Source organism: Lutra lutra, chromosome 6 (assembly GCF_902655055.1).
Source record: "Lutra lutra chromosome 6, mLutLut1.2, whole genome shotgun sequence".
NCBI lineage: Eukaryota > Metazoa > Chordata > Mammalia > Carnivora > Mustelidae > Lutra > Lutra lutra.
The window spans coordinates 41933475-41950868 of NC_062283.1; positions in this window are offsets into that span (position 1 = coordinate 41933475).

Genomic DNA, 17394 nt, shown 5'->3' on the forward strand with positions numbered 1-17394 from the left:
AGGTAAAATCTTCCAGTAATTTTCTAGTATTTAGATTGCCTTGATATTCTATGATCTGGGCTACTTGATTTCATATTAATGTCCTGGAAATTTCTGTTTTTCTGTCATCAGAGCTTATGTTTAAGTCTAAGTTCAGTAAAGTTGAATGGCTTAAGTGGAACAATGCAAATATATAAATTAAAGGCAATAGTACTACTGATAAATACTCTCAAACTAATCCAGGTGACTTATATGGATTACTAACATTTATTGCAATTTGAAGAAAGCATGGTGGAGGGACATTCAGTTGGTTACCTAGACAAGTCTCCACAGGATGGCAGCATATTGGTATTATCACTATGTAGCATGATCTGCCTCTATAATAAGCATCTGTCAATTTTAGAAATTGGACTCCCTTAGTGCAGTCTGAGATGACAAACACGATGGTAGCTAGAAGACATGCATAAAAACCATAACATTAATTTATCATCTTAATAAATAGTTTATAATAAGTGTTTATTGCATTGAAGGTTACTGACTGTACTTTGTTCATAGACACATTTACACAGTAATCCAAATTAAAATTATAAGATTTCTTAGTATGTGTGAAGTTTACCAAGGGAAAACATGAAATGCTGTTCATTTTTAGTAGATTTTTCTCTACAAAAGCACTGAAATGCCAATTTCCACTGACAGGTTTACCAACACCATCAAGTAGATACTAATAATTCTACTACTGCCACCACCACCATCACTACTACCACTACTACTACTACTACTACTACTACTACTACTACTACTACTACTACATATCTACCCTAATACTTCTACTAGCTGTTCTTGATGTTTCCATGAAAGGATGTTCATTGGCATACCCTTGAGGCCTTTCCTTGTCTTCTGTTGTCTCATTTATTCTATTGCTGTACTGGAGTGACTTAAGCTGATTGATGGGTTTAGAAGGAAAGACTGAACACACTCAGATCAACTCTGTCCTATCTTCTCTCTTTTTCCTGGGAATTCTATATGTAAGCAACACAAATACTGTTATGTTTTTCGAGGATATCACTTTTACAGAAGTAAACCTCTCATATGAAGAGGGCTTATTAGGTCTGGTGCTATTATTACTGGTTGCAAAATTCTGTCTAAATCTGAGTCAATATTTTTAAGTCTACTTATATAGATTTAAACCATAATGTCTCATAATCAGCTTTATCTGTATTAAGACTTTTTTTCCCCCTACATCTGCCTTTTCCTGACCTATTTCTAAATTATTTCAGAATTCAGTCAGCGAAGATATGTATTATTTATTGGGCCCTGCTATATTCCTTAAGACTTGCTACCATTCATAAGATATCTGCTAAATACTGAAGAGCTTTTCATGGATGGGATGGTTACTCTTATCATCATTTTATAAATGTAAACACTGAAGTCTTGAGAAATTAAGAAATTTGTTAATGGCCCCATTCCATATATCTGTTACCTATTGCTATGTAACAAATTACTCCAAAACTTAGTGGTTTAACATAACACCAATTTATTAATGAACAATTTCTGTGGGTCAGGAGTCCAGCCACACCTTGGTTAGGTCCTCTGTTTCAGGGTCTCTCAAAAAGCTGCACTGGAGGTTTGGCCTGAGGGCTACAATGTCATTTGAAGGATCAAATGGAGAAATACCTGCTTTTACATTCATTCAGTTGCTGATGGCAATATAATTCCTTGCAGGCTGCAGTTGGCTAGAAGTCAGCTTCAGTTCCTTTCCACACGGGCCACTTCCACATGGCAACTTGCTTCATGAAAGCATGCAAGTTGAAAAGGCAATAAACAAGTTCTGAAGACCAAACTGAAATGATAATCTTTTGTAACCTAATCATGGAAATGACATCTCATCCCCTTTGCTGTATTGTATTGGTTAGATGCAAGTCACTAGGTCCAGCCCATGCTCCAGAGAAAGGGCTTACATAGGCCATGACTACCAGAGATGGAGATCAGTAGAGACCATCTTACAAGCCAGCCTACTGCACTGCAGTTCTGTGAAAGAGTCAGGATTTGAATCCAAGTATTCTGATACCATTCTCCTAGGTATGTCAGTAATCCAAAGAAGTTTCTGCCCTGGAGCACATTATAGTTGCTTAGCTATATGAGTCTCCATTTCTAATTTTCTGTTTCTAGCAAGCCCATATCTAATGAACAGAATGTTTTTTAGAAGGTTTAGAATATTGATCAAGTTGTGGTTAAGTTTCCACTTGGGTATCAGTTTGAGCTGAATTTATTCATATCTATTATAAGATATATCTATCTATCTATCATCTCTATCTCCTAGATGAAGATGAATATTTTTCCTGTATTATATTATTTAATTTCTCAAAATCAATTATTATAACACAATTATTTCTAAAATAAACAGAATTCTTATTTTTAATATTAATTTTTAATACTAACTTTCAATACTAAGGAAGTGATTCTAGATTACATATAGTGATCAAATTAACATAATCTTTTACTAATATATAGAATTACAAAACTGCTTTGTATATTTTATTTTTTTATTTTTTTTTATTTTTTTTTAATTTTTTATTTTTTTTTAAAGATTTTATTTATTTATTTGACAGAGAGAGATCACAAGCAGGCAGAGAGGCAGGCAGAGAGACAGGAGGAAGCAGGCTCCCTGCTGAGCAGAGAGCCCGATGTGGGACTCGATCACAGGACTCCGAGATCATGACCTGAGCTAAAGGCAGCGGCTTAACCCACTGAGCCACCTAGGTGCCCGCTTTGTATATTTTAAAGTCAAGTATAATTCTCAATTATTGTTACTCTTCAAATTACAATGACCTACATGATATCTATACAGGTCTGCAAGTTGAACTGAGCATATTGCTTGAAATGAGAAAATTACCAAGTCTTATGACAGTATTTTTTAAGTTCTCTTTTCCACTTGTTTATTTTTCTTAAAGCACAACATTAACATTATCAGTAAGATTCATAAAATAATCAGAGTCTACATCCAGAGGTATCAGAATTTTGCCAGTGGACATGAATTAAATATTTCCCATTGAATTGTATTATAATACTTTAAATAGTTTCTCCATTTTCAAATCATTTTCAGTAAGTGGAGATTTCACATATTTCAGGTTTAGACTCTTCTTCCCCTCAGGCTCAGACTCTCATTCAAGTAGATATTGATTTATATATAAACACTTAACTAGACCTGTGAAGTATCTGTTTATAGAAACTTGCAGTACTTCCATAGTAATATGAAGTATTCCTACTTAATCTGTTTGTCTATAAATGTAAATTTTTGTCTTTCACATTTCTGAAAGCAGTATGGACCTATTGGTAAGAATAAGCTCTGAAACACAAAAGTGCTCTATTTGTCCAACACATGTTAATGGGTCAATCCAGATTGTTATTACTTGTTTTTAAAAGGAAACCCTCAAATTGCCTCACATTTCTGAAAAATCCTAGATTTTGTGACATTTTATGATCAACACTTACACTATTTGTACATCTCCCCTTTGTTTGCTATTCTATCCTGTGAGCTTTCTCCATTCTCTTAATTTTCTTTGTAATAGCCACTAGAAAATCATAACATTTCATATGAAAAAATACCATGCTTGCCCTTTCATAAAAAATCAATATAAATTGTGGTTTCTTCCTCATTCTACTTAGACATTGTCAGATATAATTATGCCCTCAGAAAGATCTTGTAACTCATCAATAGTATTTTGGTCTGTTAGCACAGTAAAAATCTACAATACTTCAGCTTGACAAAGAAGATAATGTAGGCACTTTATTATAGGTTACTTAACATGTGAATGCATAGGAAATATATTCACTGTTGGTGTGTTTTCTCTATTCTATCATACAATATTAATTATGGTTATTAAAATTAGTTAAGAAAGATAATCCTTAGTAACTCAAAATCTTATCTGAACTGAAATATTATTATCTGACTGACCTTTTAAAAATAAAATGTACTCTAAAACCATTTATTTTGTAATTGCAAATAAAATTATATTTGAAATAATCCAGCTTTGAAACTCAACACTCCTTATAAAATATAGGTTAGATGTAATACAACCACGCATGTTTTAGAAATGCAGCCTAAAGAAAAAGTATTCCTCAATTCAGTCCAACAAAGGGTTTAATTTGGGTCATGAGAACATTAAGTTCTTTCTACAATGACCATTTATGAGGTTTTCCCAACAGCTACATTCAAAACCTGCCACATGGTAATGAAAAGCTATTCAGAAAACACATAATGAAAACACTCTTGATCCTACACCAAATTGTATGATTATTTGTGGACTTTTAAGACTGTTATGTCTATTGGCTTTTTATTAATTATGCTTTTTATATTTTTGGATATTTTAGTTAGGAGTGTTGGTGCTATTTATAAAAATAAGATTCATTTATTAAGTCTAAATATGAGATAGCATATTTGGAAATATGTAGAATCCACATATTATGATAGTGGGAAGTCTCTACACACACAAATCTTTGGTAAAATATCAATCAAGTGTTTGGAAGAGAGAAAAATCTAATTTGAAGATCTATCTCCATAAATAATATAGCAATCTAGACCTTGCTGCATAATAGAATTACATTTTGAACATTTAAAAAATTATCCAGGTTCCGTCTCCAGATATTTTGATTCACTAAGTCTTGAACGGGACCAAAGTATCTTCATTTCTAAATATACCTCGGTAATTTTCCTAGGCAGCTATCCTTGAAAACCATTTAAATTTTTTGATGGTAGAAATTAGTATTGGGCGCCTGGGTGGCTCAGTGGGTTAAGCCGCTGCCTTCGGCTCAGGTCATGATCTTGGAGTCCTGGGATCGAGTCCCGCATCGGGCTCTCTGCTTAGCAGGGAGCCTGCTTCCTCCTGTCTCTCTGCCTGCCTCTCTGCCTGCTTGTGATCTCTCTCTGTCAAATAAATAAATAAAATCTTTATAAAAAAAAGAAATTAGTATTATGCAACATGGTTTGTATATTATAAAAACATGTGATAAATATGATTATTTCTCATGAGAGATTGATTATTATGATTAGCATTATAGTATTAGATATTTGAGGAATTCTTTCTGTGGATTCTGATAGTAGAGAAAAACAGAGATATATAAGGATTTAACTGATTAAAGCCACATAATTTGAGAAACAAAATATCTCTAATGCCAATAGGAAGAGTTCTAGGCTGAAACTTGGTGAGTAGTATAACAAAATAGAATATATCACAGAAGGTAAATGTTGTAAGCAGAATAATATCTCATCCCGAACAAAATACTAAAGGTACTAATCCCTGGTATATATGAATATATTATATTATATGACAAAAGGGCATTAAGATGCAGACAGAATTAAGGTTGCTAATCACCTCACTTTATGATAAGGATATTGTCCTGGATTATCTGACTGGCCCAGTGAAATCACAATCACCCTTGAAAATGGAAAGGGAGAGCACTCGTGGGTGGCTCAGTAGGTTGAGCATCTGTATTTGTCTCAAGTCATGATCCTGGGGTCCTGGGATTAATTCCCACATTGGGATCCCTGCTCAGGGGGGAGCCTGTTTCTCTTCTTCCTCTTCTACATACTCATGGTCTCTCATTATTTCTCTCTCTCTCATAAATAAATAAATAAATAAATAAAATCTTTAAAACAATGGGAGAGGGAGAGTGATGCAGTATGAGATAGATTTAACCTGCTTTTGCTGATCTTTAAGATGGAAGAATGGGGCCAGGAACCAAACAATGTAGCAGTCTCTAGAAACTGGAAAAGACAAAGAAATATATTCTCCCCTAGAATGTCCAAAAGTAATGTAGACTTACAAGTACCTTGATTTTAGCCCAGTAAAACATATTTCAGATTGCCAATTTATAGAACTATAAAATAGTACATATATTTACACCACAGAATTTGTGATAAGTTGTTATAGCAGAAACAAACAAACAAGCAAAAAAACTAAAACAGTGGTTAGAACAATAAAATGGGAACCAGGGAAATAAAAGTTGTCAGAAAAGTTGTCACATTCTAAAGAAGAAAGTGGAATTAATCTGGAAGCATGTATAATCCAGGCACTGAGGCATGCTCTCTTGTTCAAGGTGGAGATAGACCAAATGGTTTCCAATTATAACTTGAGACTATTTTTTTCTTCTTTTTCTTCCTTTCCTTTGCTTCTCTTTCCTTCCTTCCTTCCTTCCTTCCTACCTTCCTTCATCTACCTTTCATTCTTCCTTTTCTTCCTCCTTTATCTCTATTTACCATGGAAACTTTTAAGGGCAAATTAAAAATTAACAGCAAATTTAATGTTCCATATAATTTATCTAAAATAAAACATATTCTGGATAGATGATACAAATAACTCTGGCCTTTAAAAGACCCTATTGAACCCAAAGTTCCCTATTGAAAACTTGGCAAGTTAACATTCACCTATACATTAATCTGTGTGAGGTTAGTGAAAGTCACTTACTTTCATTCTTATAAATGTTCATTCATTATTAAAAGATCACTACTCCTGAAAGGAGTAGGGATTTTATCATCAAAGCAGATGTGCAAAAGTTTTTTTCTTGACACACAAAATCCTGTACAAAAATGTCAGTCAATTTTTAGACATTTTGGTGTCCCATTAATTACCAGGATATTGACCATTAATGTATAAAACACTTTTACTATGCATTAAATATTTCTTACATCCACCCAAACAAATGTTTCTCTTTTTAACCCTTTTATTACTTTCAGTACATACACCTAGTCTATGTAATTAGTCACCTAATTTTTCATTATAGTCTCACAGTTCTTTTTTACCATATATGTAAGCTCTAGCTTCATAAAATAGTAATATCTGCAAAAGCAGAGAACACATACTTCTTAGTATCTCCCAACATGTGGTGACAAAAGCCCAGTTTTCCTGTAAATACATTCTCTTTTAATGAAACAATTCCCATTAACTTATATATTAAAACATGTATTCCCATTGGCCCTTGTTAGAAGCAAGTCAACAGGATTACACTACATATAGAAAAAAAAATTGAAATTTTAACTTAAAAAAATGATTTGATAATTGAATAGTAGGAATAAAATGAAGTGCCTTTTTTTCCCTTACTGCAAGTGCTTTAGTTTTTTTCACTCTAGTGTTATACCTCTTATTTTTGTGATTAAAATGAGCACAAATCTTCTCATTGTACGGTGATGAGAAACAAGAATTGCATGAATCAGATAAATTAGAATTAGTATGATATTGTACATTCTGATATTTACTTGGTCCCAAAACCCTCACTATAATTACATGTTTGAATAAGCGCTTACAATTGGCCCTAATGACTGATTTAAGTTTCGCTGGATTACCGCTTTCCATTTTCCCTCTAGTGGAGTGACTTTGAATTGCAAAATGATCCAACGAAGGCAATGTCCAAGTAGAAAATTAGGACATAAGAAAGTCAGGACATATGAGGAACAGGTCAATCATGATTCATGGTGAGAATTATTGTCCTCCTCTTAGTTTTTCCTCAAACATATTTATTGGGCACCCGTAGTGTTCATGCTGTACTAGGCTCTGAGCATTCAAGAAGCATGAAAGTCAGTAATTATGCGTGTGCTGTCCACTTGCCGGAGAGGTTCCTGACCATCCACACAGTTTTCTGGACATGTCTCTCCACCTCTTCAGTATTGTTTCCCAGGATGATATTCCCTGAGGTTTCCAGTCGTTTTGAACAGAATTTGTTCATAAATTCTGTCAATGTACTTTTTATTTCTCCTTATTTTTCTTTCTCTCCAAAATCACATTTCACTCACATTTTAGTACTCTTTCCTTATTATTTATTCCAAGAGGCCATTGGTACTTTCTCTAGAGTCCATTACACTTCATCTTCTTCAATGGTTCCTTCTTATCAAACTAAGTCCAGATGTCGTCAATTCCCTTCCTGCTCCCACAGCTGTTCATTGGATTCATTGGGTCAAATAAAAATATTATCAGATAATTTGTGATTAGGATCTGAGGCTTTTACTATGTTTATTACAAACAACTTCTTATATCAGGTTTTATTTTTGTTCAATTATATTCTTTATATATTCATTCTATATATACATACACATGCATAAATGTATATGTATACATGCATATATATGTTAGAAATTAGCTGGACTTAAATATATATAGTAATATTAATTATTTGGCTTTAATACATAGAGTAATATTAATTATTATATTAAAAACCAAATAATTTCCAGGCACAGAGTTGAAGTTTTGTACTCCATCCTTTGGTATAAAAGGAAACTCTTTCTTCTCCTTCTTTTAACAGCTTAAATTAAGATGATTTTTTTTTTAGTCAAAAAAATCTAAAAGCTAAAATTTGATGCAAATTTCTTTAAAAATAAACATTTATTTGTCTTTGTTTGCTGTTTTGTAGATATGCCCAGAGGCATTGAGTACATTTTTGTAAATGAAAAGTAAATTTGTGGGAAGTTGATAACAGACAAGACTATTGCCAATTATATCACATGCATCTGGTAGGAGAGGTGGCTTATCTTAACTGTAGGCTTCTCCTAGTTTAGTCAAAAACAAAAGCGAACCCACTACTATTTCTACCTGAGAACTTGTATATTTGAATATTAAACTGAAGGTCATAATGTCAAATTTGTTTCAACAGAACATTTTTGTGTTCAAAGCATAGTATATTGATTAATTAAATAAAAGACTGGGACTCAGTGAACAACAATTTTAAAATATGTCTGAAATATTGTATTATCCAACCTGGAATCCTGGCAGGTAAAAACACCGGATAATGAGATTCATTTAATATTTCTATAAAGATCTTAAACATTTCCAGCTAAATGTCTTGAATTTCCAATCAATCATATACAGGCTTATTTGACTTATAATGAGCAAACCTTAAGTCATTTGGCTTTTAAGTTTATTAGTGATTGGGAAAAATATAAGGCTATAAAAACTGTCATAGGTGGTGAGGCTGAACATTAAAGCAATCTACTTTATGGTGTCTATTTTTTTTTCCCCCTTTGGTCTGTAATACCTTAATGTTTTTTAGTAGCTTTATTACATTGGTACAAACACTTTAAAAATCATTAAAACTATTTAGAACTATCTACTACTTAAAGCAGCACTAAATTTAACATGACTGTCTTTAAACAATGCACTTGTACCATACTTTATTCAGGTCTTACAGTGGAATCTTTGGAAATGTGTGCTCTCTGTGAAAAATGAGTAATATTATGTTCCCTAAAGTGTATCTTCAAGAACCATTCACAAGAACATTCAATGGTATCTCATGGTTAAAAACAGTAAAAGCTTCTGACAGGGCCAAAAGTATCTGGGTCCCTGCAGGATGACTTAAAGAATTCCTCCAATAAACTTAGATAATGAACAAGAAATTGGATGTTAAAAGTAGTCAAGGATTCTCAATTTAACTATAGGTGTTATTTTTCACTTACTGTTGCTGAAAAGTAGAAATTCTGAATTTTAATCTATGGAATAAAAATGGAGCAACACCTGGCCAAGATTTTGTGGGTGTTTTTAAGGAATTGGAATCTTATGCTGATAAAAATGAGAGTGCAGGAACAGATAATTAGCAAAGGACTAATTTTGAAAACACAAAACCAATTTTCAAGGTAATTCTATGAGACTTGGTTCTTATGGGTAATGATTCTCATGATTCCCATGAAAAACATATATGGTATCTTGGGTGCAGAGAAAATAATTAGGAAGATTTAGCAGTAAGACTGGATCTAGGTCTGATCTAAGAACTATAGCAAAAGATGACTGTTTACCTGTTATGTTCTTTAAACCAAGAACGTCAATAACACAAATGCCATTCTGTGACAATATTCATATATACCAGTCCTCAATTATGTGAGAGAAAGGGCAAAATTTTTGTGTATGCCATACATTATTAGTAATATTTCTTCCTGTATAAAGTTGGTCATCGAAGCAATTCTTCTATTTATCTTTATTGTGACATGATTTAAAGTATTTTTTATTTTCCCAGATACAACATTTTCATGTAGAATCTCAAAAAAGTCAGCTTGAGACCAATGTTATAGATATCTTATTTTTCATGCTGTTTAGAAAATACTACAACAAATTCCAGTAATATTTCTCTTTTTATGCAGCTAACATTAGTTTCCTTGTCCTCCTTCTGCAAATCCTGTATTTAAAATGATCTGTAGTTTGTGAGTTATTCAAGTGTGGCACAATGGAAAGTATTCCAATGAATGTGAGTTTACTACCTTCAGGAAAATTTGTGTTTATATACAGAATTTATTTGTGGCTTTGGCATGAAAAGCGTATTATCTTCATCTTCCTTTCTTGCGTTAGTAAGTTTTCAATAATTTTGTCATGTAATTAGTAAATAGTAAATTTTTTTCTCATCATTTTATCATAAAAATTTTCAAATACATAAAAGTTGAAAGAATTTCACAGTGAATATGCATGAACAGATCAACTAGATTCTATAATTTTTTATTAGATTTGCTTTAAAGCTCTCTATCCTTTTATTGATCCATTAGTACATCTTGTTTTTTTCTTAATGCATCATAGATAAGTTGCAGACATCAGCATACTTTATTGCAAACATATCAGCATATGTATCAGTCTTAAATGTGTTTCTTTATATAAACCCAGTTCCTTTAGCAATGTTATTTAAAAATTATCTTTTTTTGTTTTTTTTTTTTTGTTTTTTTTTTTTGGGGGGGGGTTAGAGAAAGATGGCAGCAGAGTAGGAGGATCCTAGGTTCACCGTACCCCATGAACACAACTAGACAACTATCAAAATATCCTAAAAATCTCAGAAATCAATCTGAAGACTGGTAGAAAAAATTCCAAAACTAAAGGAAGAGAAAAGACTATATTAAAGAAAGTAGGAAATGTGGAGATACAGTTTGGGAAAGAAATGGATCATGGTTACAGAGGTGGGGAGGGAGCCACAGGCATAGAGAAAGACAAAAGACAGAATAGCACACAGGAGACCACATGGGGAAAACAAATTCCCATAGCAATTGGCTTGGAAAATAAGCGGGGCTGGATTTCGTAAGTTTTTGCAACCAGTGAGGCTTAAAGCCCAGAGTTTTAAAGGTCAGTGGGCTTAGCTCAGGGTTAGCCCGTAAGCATTAGGGCTGCTCTTTGAGAGAAGGCAGTAGGCTTGGCTCAGGGTTAGTCCATAAGCATTAGGGCTGCTCTTGGAGAGAATGTAGGGCAAACAGCCCATAGACATACAGTGTGAAAATAGAAATCAGAATGCCTAGGGCACACAGTGCTGAGGTCATTCTTTCATCTCAGAGTGCATCCCAGAGAGGCAGCATCCATGGAAAGACCCCTCCAGGAACAAATGAACTAGAGGGTGTCTTTTCCCTGGCCCACTCCTCACCATAAGCACAGAACCACCTCCAGGAAGCAGCAGAGTGCCAATACTCTCTACATAACCCAAAGGTTTTACAGTGCGTCGGTTCTGGCAGCAGAGGCACAGGTCTCATGTCACAAGCAGACCAGAGCACACCTAGTTGAAATTTGCCATATTTAGGCCAGGGATGAAATGCTTCCTACAACAGGCAAAGATAGTCTCTTCAGATGACTGGTTTGAAGGATAAAGCATCCAAGATACAATAGTGGAGGACATGTGGCACTCATTACAGACACTCCCTGATATAGCAGGCACTGGGGAATAAGGGACACTACACTAAAGAGCACAAAAGAACCTCTTCTTCATAAGGGCATTATCCTTTAAAGTAGGAGATATAGCTGACTTTTCTAACACAGCTGACTTTTCTAACACAAGTAGGCACAGAGACTTAGAGAAATGAAAAGACAGAGGAATTTGTCCTAAATGAAAGAATGAGATGAGGCCATGCCAGAGATCTAAATAAAATGCATATAAATAGTATGCATGATAGAGAATTTAAAGTAATGATTAAAAAGATACTTGCTGGACTTGAGAAAAGAATAGAATGCTACAGTGAGATCATTAACACACAGGTAAGGAATAACATAGCAGAGAGAAAGGGGTCAATAAATCAAATCAGAGACAAGCTTGATGGAATGAAGAGCAGATTGGAAGAAGCAGAGGAATGACTTAATGACCTAGAAAGTAAAGTAAAGTAATCAAGCTGAACAAAAAAGGGAAAAAGGAATTAGGCAAAGCAAGAATAGACTCAGTGGGGCACCTGGGTGGCTCAGTGGGTTAAGCCTCTGCCTTCAGCTCAGGTCATGATCTCAGGGTCCTGGGATCAAGCCCCACATTGGGCTCTCTGCTCAGCAGGGAGCCTGCTTCCCCCGCCTCCTCTTCCTGCTTCTGCCTACTTGTGATCTCTCTCTCTCTCTTTCTTAAATAAATAAATAAATTCTTAAAAATAAAATAAAAAAAAATAGACTTAGAACTCAGTGACTCCATCAAAGGTAATAACATTCATATTTTAGGAGTTCCTGAAGGAGAAGAGAGAGATGGGGACAAAAAATATATTTGAAGAAATAATAGCTGAAAACTTCCCAAATCTAGGTAAGTAAACAGATATTCAGATCTGGGATGCACAGAGAATTTCCAACAAAATCAACAAAAGCAAACGTGCACCAAGACATATTGTAATTAAAATGGCAAAATATAGTGATAAAGAAAAAAATCTTAAAAGCAGCAAGATGAAAGAGAGACTTACATGTAAGGGAAATCCCAAAAGGCTAATAGGAGACTTCTTGGCAGGAATTTGCTAAGCCAGAGAGGAGTGGTGTCATGTATTCAAAATGCTGAATGGGAAAAATCTGCAGCCAAGTATATTCTATCCAGCAAGGTGATCATTCAGAATAGAAGGAGAGACAGTTTCCCAGACAAAGAAAAACTAAAGGAGTTCAGGTCCCCTACACCAACCATGTAAAAAATTCTAAAAGGGATTTTGTGAGTACAAAGGAAAGACCAAAAGTGACAGTATAAATGTAGGAAACACAAAAGTGAAAATGAATATTGTTGTAAAAAATTAGTCAAGGACCTAACAAAATAAAAAGATGTAAATTATGACAATATATATGTAAAATACATGGAGGAGAGGTGTAAAGAATGGTTTCAAACTTAAAGGACCATCAGCTTACTACAGACTGCTATATGTAGAAGAAGTTATATAAAAACATAATGGTAACCACAAATCAAAAACCAGTAATTAATATGTAGAAAATAAAGAGAAAGAAGTTCAAATATATCACTAAAGAAAACCAGGAAACCATGAAAGAGAGAAAGACAAGAAGGGATCAGAGAAAATCTTCAGAAACAACCACAAAATAAGTAATAAAATGGCAATAAATACATAACTATCAATAATTACTTTGAATGTAAATGGATTAAGTGCTCCAATCAAAATACATAGAGTGACAGAATGTATATAAAAAAAGACCCGTCTATTTGTTCCCTACAAGAGACTCATTTTAAACCCAAAGATACTTGCAGATTGAAAGTGAGGGGATAGAGAAACATTTATTATGCAAATGAATGTCAAAAGAAGTCAGAGTAGCAATACTTATATCAGGCAAAGTGGACTTTAAAATAAAGACTGTAACAAGAGACAGAGAAAGTCACTATATAATAGTAAAGAGAAGAAAAATAGTAAAAGGGACAGCCCAACAAGAACAATTATAACAATTATAACAATTATAAATATCTATGCTTCCAACAAGGGAGTGTCTGAATATATAAAATAGTTATTAACAACATAAATAACTAATTGATGATAATAAAATAATAGGAGGGGCTTTAACATCCCACTTACATCAATGGACAGATCATCTAAAAAGAAAATCAACAAGGGAACAATGGCTTTGAATGACACCCTAGACCAGATGGATTTATCAGATATATTCAGAACACTCCCCCTTAAGATGGCAGAATACACATTCTTTTCAAGTTCACAAGGAACATTCTCCAGTTTAGATCACATACTAGGTCATGAAATGGGGCTCCACAAATACAAAAAGACTGAAGTCATATCATGTAACTTTTCTGACTACAACACTATTAAACTAGCAACAAATATCTGAAAAGACCAAAAATACATGGAAGTTAAATAACATGCTACTAAAGAGTGAATGGGTCAACCAGGGAATAAAAGAAGAAATAAAGAAACACATGGAAACAAATGAAAATGAAAACATGGTGGTTCAGAATCTTTGAGATGCAGGAAAAGCAGTCTTAAGAAGAAAATACATAGCAATACAGGCCTACCCCAAAACACAAAACAAAAACAAAAACAAAAACAAAAAAAACCATCTCGAATAAACAGCCTAATCTTATACCTAAAGGAGATAGAAAAAGAACTACAAGCAAAGCCTAAAGCCAAAAGAAGAAAGGAAATAATAAAGATTAGAGCAGACATAAATTATATAAACACACACAAAAAAAAAAATCCAACAGAATATATCAATAAAACCAGGAGCTGGATCTTTGAAAAATAATAAAATGAAATTGGTAAAGCTATAGCAGGACTTATAAAAAAAAAAAAAGACAAGGACTCAAATCAATAATATTACAAATGAGAAAGGAGAAATAACAACCAACACCACAGAAATGTAAACAATTTTATGACCGTATTATAAAAATCTATATGCCAACAAATTGAACAACCTAGAAGAAATGGATCCTAGGTCTAGAAAAGTTCTTAGAAACATATAACCTATGATAACTGAAACAGGAAGAAATAGAAAATTTGAATAGACTGATTACGAGCAAATGAATTGACTTAGTAACAACAACAACAACAACAACAACAACAAAACCTCCCCAAAAAAATAGGTCTAGGACTACATGATTCACAGGCAATTTCTACCAAATATTTAAAGAAGAGTTAATACCTATTCTTCACAAACTATTTCAAAAACTAAAAAAGGAAAGAAAACTTCCAAATTCATTCTATGAGGCCAGAATTATCCTGATACCCAAACCGGATAAAGACACCATAGGAAAAGAAAGCTCTAGGCTAATACCTCTGATGAACATAGGTTTAAAAATCCTGAACAAAATACTAGTAAACCAAATCCAGAAATACATTAAAAAATTATTCACCATGATCAAGTGCCTTTATTCCTGAATTACAAGGATGATTCAATATATTCAAATTAAACAATGGGATACATCAAATCAATAAAAGAAAGGATGAGAATCATATGACCATACCATTCAATAGGTTAAAAAAAACAAACAAACTGACAAAGTACATCCATTCAGAATAAAAACCCTCAACAAAGTAGGGTCTTTAGACAGAACAAACTTCAACATAATAAGTACCATATATGAAAACCAACAGCTAACATCATCCTTAGTGGGGAAAAACAGAGTTTTTTCCTTAAAGTAAGGAACAAGGATGTCTACTCTTACCACTTTTACACAACATAGTACTGAAATTCTTAACCATAGCAATCCAACAATAAAAAGGAAGAAAGGCATCCAAATTGGCAAGGAAGAAGTCAAACTTTCACTATTTGTTGACGACATGATATATATAAAAAAAACCCAAAAGACTAGACCAAAAAACTGCTAGACAGTTCTAAATATGTTCAGTAAAGTCACATGATACAAAATCAATGTACGGAAATCTCTTGCAATTCTTTATACCAATAATGAAGCAGCAGAAAGATAAATTATGGAATCAAATCCCACTTACAATTGCACCCAAAATAATAAGATACCTAGGAATAAACATCACCAAAGAGGTGAAAGACCTATATTCTGAAAACTATAAACACTGATGAAAGAAATTGAAGACAACACAAAGAAATAAAGACATTACATGCTTGTGGGTTGAAAGAACAAATTCTGTTAAAATGTCTATAGTATCCAAAGCAATCTATATATTCAGTACAACCTGTTCCAATATACTTTTCACAGAGCTAGAACAAACAATCCCCAAATCTGTATGGAATCACAAAAGCAATATTGAAAAAGAAAAGCCAAAGCAATATTGAAAAAGAAAAGCACAGTGGGAGGCATCGCAATTCCGGACTTCAAGCTCTATTACAAAGCTGCAGTCATCAAGACAGTATGGTACTGGAACAAGATAGACGCGTAAGTCAATGGAACAGAAGAGAAAGCCCAAAAATAAACCCACAATTATATGGTCAACTAATATTTGACAAAGCAATGGGAAAATATGCAGTGGGAAAAAGTCTCTTCAACAAATGGTGCTAGGAAAACTAGACAGCTACTTGCAAAATGATGAAACTGGACCACTTTCTTATACCATGTACACAAAAATAAATGCAAATGGATTAATACCTAAATGTCAGACCTGAAACCAAAAAAAAAATCCTAGAAGAGAACAAAGTCAGTAACTCCTTTGACATTGGCCTTACGAACATTTTTCTAGATAGGTCCCCTAAAACAAGGGAAACAAAAGCAAAAATAAACTATCAAGACTACATCAAAATAAAAAGCTTCTGCTTTTTATTGTGGAGGAAGTAATCAACAAAACTAAACGCAACCTACAGAATGGGAAAACATTTGCAGATGAGATATCTAATAAAAGGTTAGTATCCAAAATATATAGAGAACTTGTAAAACTCAACCTACCCCAAAAGAAATAATGCAATTAAAAATGGGCAGAAGGCATGAATACACATTTCTCCAAAGAAAATGTCCAGATGGCTAATAGACACATGAAAAGATGTTCAATGCCACTCACCACCAGGAAAATGTAAATCAAAACCACAATGAGATATCATCTGACACCTGTCAGAAGGGTTAAAAAAAAAAAGATACAACAGGTATTGGTAGGGTTGTAGACAAAAGGCGTCTTCCTGCACTGTTGGTGGGAATGGAAATTAGTGCAGCCATTGTGTAAACAATATACTGTATAGGGAGTATAGAGTATAGAGGTTCCTCAAAACTTAAAAAAAATTATTAAATAGTATTAAATATTATTCAGCAAAAAAAGAATGAAATCTTGCTATCTATAACAACACATATGAATATCTCAAGAGTATGATGCTAAGTGAAATGAATCAGAGAAAGACAAATCTGCATGATTTCACTCATATGTGGATTTTAAGAAACAAAGTAGATAAGCAAGAGAAAAAGAGAGAGAGAGAAAAACCAAGAAACAAACTCTTAATTGAAGAGAACAAACTGGTTACCAGAGAAGTGGATTAGGGGATGGGTCAAATAGGCGATGCGGATTAAGGAGAGCACTTGTGATGAGCACCAGCTGTTGTATGGAAGGGCTGAATCACTATATTGTACATGTAAAATCAATATAACACCGTATTCTTTGCTAGAATTAAAATTAAAACTCAAGTAAAATAAAATAATTATTTTTTTGCTTTTTTTTTAAACTGGTATTTTTTCTCCCTTCAGAATGTTGCCATAATATCTTTAGAGAATTTTTTAAATCATTTATTTATTTATTTTTTAAATCAGAAAGTATATATATATTTTTTTATTTCTTTT